Below are 8,248 nucleotides of genomic sequence, written 5' to 3' on the forward strand. Positions count from 1 at the left end.
CATGGCTGCTGAACACTAATTCTGGCCAACACCTCAAGTTTGCACTGTATCGAAGCGTGTGCGTGTGTGTGTGTGTGTGTGTGTGTGTGTGTGTGTGTGTGTGTGTGTGTGTGTGTGTGTGTGTGTGTGTGTGTGTGTGTGTGAGATACATGACATCATTCAGCTGTTCCTCTGGGCACGACTCCATCCAACTAAATAATCCAGGCCAGCCCCATAAAGCAGGGAGTGCCGCCACATTCCCCGAGCCATGAAATATCAAGTGGTATTAAGTCACCGTAACTGTCAGCCGCCTTCCTTCCTACGCACACACACACACACACACACACGCACAAACATCCACGTACGCACAAAGAATCATGCTTTATGCACAATCAGCTTCTTTTATTCGGCGGAATGTTGAGCAACCAAGTTGTATTGTAGATCACACAAGCAGTTCGCATGCAGTGTGTGGCTCCATATTAACCTTAGGCCACTGTCGGAGCAGCAGAGTGCACCTCAAGGATCTGGTTTCTTTCATCCCTTCTTCCCTGCATCCCCATGGAGCCCCCCTCCCCCCCCCCACCCATTATAAATGACATCAGAGTCTCCCCACAGCTGAGGCCAAAGTAGCGCATCACCCACAATGCACTGTCAATATCACCTCATCACAAACAACACGTTGCGACTGTGTGTCTGCTTCGTTTTGTCGGCTCCAGTGAAATCCAGCGGCACGTTGGTGGAATTTTGGCCCGCCACGGTTCACTCTGAGGCGGCCACGGTCAGGGCGGCCACGGTCCCACTGGATGAAAATGTTTCTTCCACCCCCCGCCCATCTCCTTGCTTCGACGTTCTACTCGGTCTTCATCTACTTTGGGACAGGTGTGCATTTTCAATAACTTCACCCAAAACCAAAATTAAATGCTGAATTCACTGTCAATGCATTTAAGCATTTATACTGTGACGAGGAGAAACAGGTGTGATGGACTTTCAGGTTACATTTTCATTGTTTAGAAGCCGTGACTGTTTTTACTTCCCGCCTAGCATTTCAATTCCACAAGCACTGTGGAATGTGAACAGGTGCTGGCTCGACTTTCGAGCCGCAAGAAGTGCGACAGGACCGAAGAACTTGAGAGCGCACCTGTTTTCCACCAGGCTTGGGAGAATGAGATTGCATTTCCCAGATCACACTTAAAACAAGGCACCTCGAGCCAACATTTTTGTTTTCTCACAGCTTAAGAGAAGCATGTGCAGTTTGCAAAGTGCTCGGGTCCTGTGTGATGGACAAATGACGAATAGTGGGAGGAGTTGTGTTTTGTTAGGGGCGGGCTCACAAGCAACGTAAGAGTATGATGTCATGCTCAGGTAACCGCTGTATACTGTTTTTCACACGACTGCTTCATATTTATGGAAAATACACAGACAATGGTCTGTGTGTTTTTCAATGAATGCCATTGTGAAAATAGTTGAATTTTATTTTGGATTTCGCGTCTTCAGCCATACGTGACGTCGGTGCGTTGGGCTTTGTACCTGTATAAACAGCGTACCAAGTGAATTCGAATTAGGACATATTATGTATTTTCCAAGGAGACAACATTGGACCCCGTTCTACATTAAATGAGACGCCACTCACTGGCTTGTCAGACCAAATGATAGATTTTTTAATGATGATTTTCCTGCCAGGATCCATCATGGGCCTTGTGACAACATTATGCTAATCAGTTGGCCTTTCGGCAGTCACACACAGAGGAGCCCTGTTCGGGTGTTTCCAAATCGCCCTCAGATTGATGTTTAGTCACGGCAAGTTTGAGCAGAGATGAGTGATGGCCCAAACTGCATCTGTTGATGTGTTGACGGTGAAAGAAAGCAGCCCTTCCCCGGAGCAGTGCTCCGCGAGAGACGTGCGTTACGGCTACCTAATAGACACACACACTCCGTTAAAGAGAGGCAGAATTCCTGATTTCGGTTTGGATCCTTTCCAAGGACCCGTAGGTGCTGTTGAGACATATGGATCTTCTGGGTCACCACCTGCACTCGGAGGTTCAGAGGTGACTCATTTTTCATTGACATTAGATTAGACACGTTTAACCGGATTTAAGCAGCGCTCCCTGTTCCCTTCAGCCTGGTCCTGATTCGATTTGAGCTCATCTTGTAAGCCAGTGACTGCAGATAGGAAGAGTGTGCAGGAGCCTTTCACTGACCATGCAGCAGATTTGACTCTCGCAAAGGAGAGAAGCCAAATCTCCTCTAATTGAGCTCGCTTTCGTCCAAAAATACCCTAATGACAAAGAAAAAAGTACACTTAACACAGCCCGGTTTTTTGGTCTTGCTGAAATTAGCCTGTGTTGATGCAAGTGAGACACTGCTCATCACACCCTGCAAAGCAGAAGATGCAGGCATGCTAAACGCTAGCTCACCATGCCGCGCTAACTCCATTCAACTGATTTGATTTGATGTCATTGTTCCACATCTTGCCTTATCTTTTATGAAGAGTCCTTGCGGCGTTTACTTTTGGTAGGCTGTACTCCAAACGGATGCGAAATGCTGTACCAGACACAAAAGCCGATGATGCGAGTTGAGTTCTCGCTGGGATTTTCCCGATGAAATTGACTTTGCTCGTTCTCAAGTGGCCCCCCAAACTAAATGCTCCTCACTTGACTGAAATGGCCTCTTGTCTGCCGTCAGCTCTTCATTACTTCTCTTCATCTGCATATGCAAAGTGAAGACAAGTGGCCAACGTACATATCATGCTGTGAAGTGCGGATAAAAGTCAAAAAACTATGAAGTGCAGAGAGGCATGTCTCGCAAACAGCCTTATGAGTGAATCACAACAACCGAATGTCTCCCTTCAATGAATCGAGGCAAGGCTGCTTTATTCATGTAGTGTACCTCCATCTGCTTCACATCAAAAGGCAAAAGAAAATAAGACAATTCAAAAACCGAATTTAAGACATTGAAAAGCAAAGTAGAGAAATAAAAAGTGGTCTACTAAGGTAACTCAAAGAACATACAGCGCAAAAGCTGTTGGCAGCTTATTCCATTTGCATGCAGCATAACAGTGAGATGCTGATGCCCCATGTTTGCTTTGCAATCTGGGCTCCACTAATTGGTCCTACTGGGGTTTCTATTCCATAATAACGCAGCGACAGAGCACCGTCAAATGAATTCAATTTCGCAAGTGATTTGTATGCTGTGTCACACACAGTTAAGAATGACTCATTTGGACCGGAAAGATTATTTGATGTGACTTTAGAGTTGTTGCCTTCTAGTGAGCCATGTGATATCTGTCTTGACTTTTAAGATTTTGAGTTACTAAATCGAAAATATTCCTTGTCCTGCAAAGGGTGAACCTTCACCCACGCTCGCTGTGCAAACCCCCATCTTGCTTGCTCTCTTAGTTCTGTCTAACTTCACTTTGATTCAGAGTACCAGAGCAGTCAAAAGGAAAATAGCAGTCCTTGCATAAATTCAGTCCACGGCGCGTATTCAAAGCGGGTAAATGAGAAAAGTGAAGCAATCGAAAGAAGCAAAGACCCGAGTGCATGTCTATTTAAACACAGCCTAATAAGATCTGTGCCGTACAGAATGAATTCTAAGGCTCCTTTTTTTGTGTGTGTTGATGTACACCAGCAGGCATGCACGTGCAGGAATGACAACAGTGACAGAATGTCTCCACCAGCCTGCTCACAACAGCATCAACACAGCCTCCATCTGGTGCTACTTCTGAAAAGGCTGCCTGAAACATGTTTTGGGCATTTGCTCCTTTTTTTTTTTTTTTTTTTTTTTTTTCCTTTTCTGTGGTGGTTTTAAAGGTAACATTATGTGGATTTTTTTTTTTTACAATCTGGCTTCGAAAAAGACAGAAAGCTTTCGGTTAGAGGCAGCCTTTAGCTGTTTTATCACAAGACACACGAAAGTAGGGGAGGAAAAAAATAGATGAAAAGAAACGACTTCAAAAATTCTTCCTCACTCCAAATTTCTGCCCATCTTTTATTTAGTATGTGTTAAAGCACAGAAGTAAACTCAAGGCTTTTTTTTTTTTTTTTTATATATATAAACGAAAACTAACTTCACTGCTCGGCTCACTGTTTGTGTCTCTGGATGAACTTTCAGGTTTCCACGCTCGAGCAGGTTAGCCATTGGCTGAAGATGATAGTAGACATCGCAAGCATCTCTTTTGCCAAGGAGGTGGTTTGGAATGCAGGATGTGTGGCCCACAGGTCACCCGTGTCTGCTTACTTGTACAGCTTTACAGCGTCATCCCAAAGGGGAAAGGCACAAAAGCCAACATTCTCACGTGGGCTAAGTCCACACGGGTGGAAGCCAACGTGCTCCACTTCAGAACCGAAACCACAGAAGCAACCAAACTCAAACGAGAGCACTTCTCGGAGGCTTGGAAGAGAAACCCGGGCTCCAGCCTAACCCAGTCAACCGGTCCTGACCACATTGTGGAAACAGATGGAAAAGAGAACCTCCAAGAAAACAAAGACTCCGGCGTGGAGCTTTTCCAAATCAGTGCCTGCCTTTGAATTCCACGTTGAAATGCGTTTTGACATCCAAGCCTGAAACCTTGATTGAAACACAATACGTCAAATACTCCACAGGAGGTTGACTCGGCGCACACGACGTGTTCGGATTTGCGTCGCTGAGTTCGGTTTTGTTGTATAATTTGTGTTTGGATGACAATATTTGATGTTGCAGCAGAAGTTCATTGGCCGAAGGACAAATCTGGCTTTTGGATTTGGATGTGGCTCCCTAATAAGGTTACATTCTTTGACATCTATTATTAATATTATTGAATGACCGTTCATGTGCACATTCACGCCGATGGACAATTTCAAATCTTCAATGAAGCGACGGAACATGCGAAGCCTGAGGGAGGCAAATGCGCTCCCCACTCCCGTGCTGCCTCTGTCTGCTTTTAGTTATTTGAAAGCGTTTTCAAAGTTTCCAGTGAGACCAGCTCCTTCACTCACACGTCATTTTGTGCTTTTTTTTTTTCTAGTATCTAAACTGAGCAAATGAAGCGACAGATTATGTTATTACAGTCACCCAATATTCTACTTTCTTTCATTTTATTTTGCTTTCTCCTTTTCTCTTCCTGTCAAAGTCTTCCCCTCTTTTTTTTTTGGTGTTTTCCAAGTACTATCATTATTATGCCATTATGCGTGTAAAAATATGGTGGTCATTTGGTGGTTTCTTGATGCTATTCTTCAGCCCGTTGGCAGTACAGGTACCCTGTTGCCTTAAAAACCATTTGGATTGAATTTGACAGATATGTAATGGAACATTGCACGGTCTGCTATTTACTGTGGTCAGTCCAGAGTTTTGGGAATGCAAGCAAAACGCGTTCACCTTTCGAAGATGTTAAACAGAGACGTATGTTTTGCATAGTTTTGTTTTTTTGTTTTGTTGCCGCAGAACGTTTCACCCAATGCCAAACGACTCATTTCAGTTGACAGCGCATCAAGTTGAGTGGCAGGAGAGGCGCTGAAACACGTGCGGCCGGTATGGAAGCGAGCGCCATGTGCACGCTTTTTCACTCGACGACCACATGCATATCAGCCTTCATTTTTATCTTGTAAACTCTCACTGGCCGGACAACACCGTTTCCCAAATCCATGCTGAGCCTGAACTAATGGCCACATGGCACACACACATACACACACACACATATTGTGGCCCCCAACAGAGAGGAAGCGAGATGAGCTTTTTGTTGCTACTGTAATTCATTTATCCCTCAATGCTGGAGGCCAAATGGCAAACAGGAAGGAGGATTCTGCTGTGTCTGTGCTTTGCTTATCCCTTTAATACACAGGTGAATGCCTTTTTGCTTTCCCCGTCTTCAGTACAGCGCTCTACAGTAGTCCCTATGCCTCGGGCCATCATGGATGCCCCCCCGCCCTCGCCGCGAAGCTGCCATCTTAAATCCAGCGGTGAAAAAGGGTAATTCGGACATGGTTTCCCCCCGCGGGAATTTTGCCACAGGCATGGCGTGTTCTTTCATGCCATCTTTGCGGCCACGCAAGTGTCACAAGTACTCAAAGCTCATGCTAAACCGCAGGTGTCCAACGCAAGGCTCAGGGGCCAGATCTGGCCCACCCAAACACATTATGTCGAAAGCAAAGAGTGTGTGCTTACTTCACGCGTCTTGCTCAACGGTTTGTTCTCTCGTTATGGCAGAAAATCCTGACCCCAAGAATTTATTTTTCACCATATTCTTTCTTGTATGCAGCATATGCTGTGTCATACATAAATTGAACAATAGTTGTATATTCAAGTATTTCCATTAACTCCCACCCCGAGCCCCCACACTACACGGGCAATCCTATTTTTACAGTATGCTGCATCAGGAGAGAAGCAAAAACAAACTTTTCGTTTCAATGGGACTGTGGACGAGGTCCATTCAAACACCGGCACCAGCCAACAAAATCATCTCAAATGCCGATGAAAAAACAGCGTCAATTCATTAAAGCGAACAACACCGCCAAGATTCGACAAGATACTTTGATTCCGTTGGCTCGAAAACGAAAATAGCGAAAGAGGGGTTTTTTTTTAATAAATAACAGAGGTTCCGCCCCTCCCACAAAATAGTCTAATAAATTAAATTCCAAATGCTGAAGTGCGAAAAGGTGGGAGTTTGCCGTTGAATAGGTACTGCATGCATTTGTATGGTTTTGACAGCCGTAACAGCCCCTTGTGAGCAAAACCATACATCGAGTGTAGCCCATGAAGAAAATGAGTTTGACACCATCTCAATAGTTTGATTGACAGTTTTTTTGTAGGAGGGCCCAGCGACTGTTCCAAATGCCGGCGCAAACATCATCAAGCTGCAAAAATTGCAAGCAAACGCACACTTAGCAACCATGTGTTGACTCACACATTTGCACGCACGCAGGTTAGCAACAATCTAGGGCCGGACCTCCTGCAAGGCCAACCTTGTTGGAAGGAGGTCACGTTCTCCAAAGTGTGTCTAAACCAAGATGACATGTGGATGTGTTGGCACGAGAAGGCGCTGCAGGCTCCCCACCACCGCATCTGACGCCTCTCTCTGCAAGAGAAGCCGACAGGTTTGTTTTCTTTCTTTTTCCTTCTTTTTTTTCCCCCCTCTATTCTCTCTACCCCCCCGAACAGCATCTCTCAGCCAGAGAAAACACAAGAATTGTTTGCTTTCGTGGTCGTTCCGTCCCTCAGCTTTGTACAGACTTAAAATGATGAATCAAGTGGAGGATGAGCTTGACAACAGCAATGACGCTTGATTTGGGAGAGCACTCACTTGCCTTCTTTTCCCACAGCGGTTTACTTTTTGTATCACAGTGTTCCCTGCGGCCCGCGATATCACAAATTTTTCAGAAATCGTATTCGTTGCTTTCTACAATATGCAGGATTTTGAGTTCCTGCCCTTCAATGTCGTACCAGGGTTCATAGCTACCGTTAATAGGAACCATTTATATTCCCGATAGGATTTAAGCTAATTTCTGTGAGACAGTTGACATTGTTTCGCATTATGATCTGAGCAAAAGGCTAGCAGAATTTTCTTGGAAAACGCGATGTGGTTCGGTTGAACATTTACATGTTTAAATATACAATGTTTGATTCTGTTTTGTTTTTTGTGTCAGTTTTACAGAAAATTTCCAATGGGAGTGACAGACAGACACACAGTCAGACGTTCGATAGATGGATAGAAAGATAAACAAAGCAGTGGGGTTTCTGCATGTGTATTTGCTCTCCCACAACTGTTGTTTACATCTCCTAATGACATCATTGCAGAGAAAACAAGCCGAACACAATCCTCACAAGCTCACCAAAGTCTTCACCCGCTATTAAAATGAGTAATGCCCTCCTGGTTTGTGTCTCGGGTCCGACACTGCGTTTCTATACATAGCCTTCTTGCTGATTAGCCGTTAAGAGCTGACAATGCAGGATCACGGCTATCTGGTAAATGGAAATGCGACAAACACCGGCCACACTCAGCGGATTGCTTTGGCTTGCATCATTTTGGCCGAATGAGTGCTTAGTAAGTGCTCATAAAACAAACGTGAGGTAGAACACAAAGTTGGGCTTGAGGACCACCATTGGGGAATTAACAGGCCAAGGCCTGAGGTACGGTATGTTATGGCAACAGGTCCTGGTTGAGCCCTCAGTGTGTGTGTGTCAAGTTCTTTGATGAGATCACTGAAGTCGCCATCTTCTGTGACGGATTTACGGCATTCTTGAATGACAACGAACCTCCCACTTCTGTTCTGTTGTCAAAGTTGAGGTTTTAATCATT

General features: G+C 44.9%; 1 protein-coding gene across 4 annotated transcripts in view; it reads left to right on the forward strand.

Annotated features, from left to right (window-relative positions):
• The window catches only part of znf438 (zinc finger protein 438), a 50,484-nt gene extending 42,662 nt beyond the window's left edge, over positions 1 to 7,822 (forward strand). Inside the window, exons 4-8 of one of the 4 annotated variants that reach the window (XR_002168661.1) lie at positions 3,607 to 4,739; positions 5,432 to 5,503; positions 5,826 to 5,922; positions 6,875 to 7,046; positions 7,596 to 7,822. The gene's annotated coding sequence lies outside the window, so the exon portion shown is untranslated. The remainder of the gene's footprint in view (positions 1 to 3,606; positions 4,740 to 5,431; positions 5,504 to 5,825; positions 5,923 to 6,874; positions 7,047 to 7,595) is intronic. The other 3 variants (XR_002168663.1, XR_002168664.1, XR_002168662.1) reach the window with 3 other exon arrangements.
• Positions 7,823 to 8,248: the final 426 nt, after the last annotated feature.

The sequence above is a fragment of the Hippocampus comes genome, unplaced genomic scaffold, assembly GCF_001891065.2.
Source record: "Hippocampus comes isolate QL1 unplaced genomic scaffold, H_comes_QL1_v1.1 scaffold126, whole genome shotgun sequence".
NCBI lineage: Eukaryota > Metazoa > Chordata > Actinopteri > Syngnathiformes > Syngnathidae > Hippocampus > Hippocampus comes.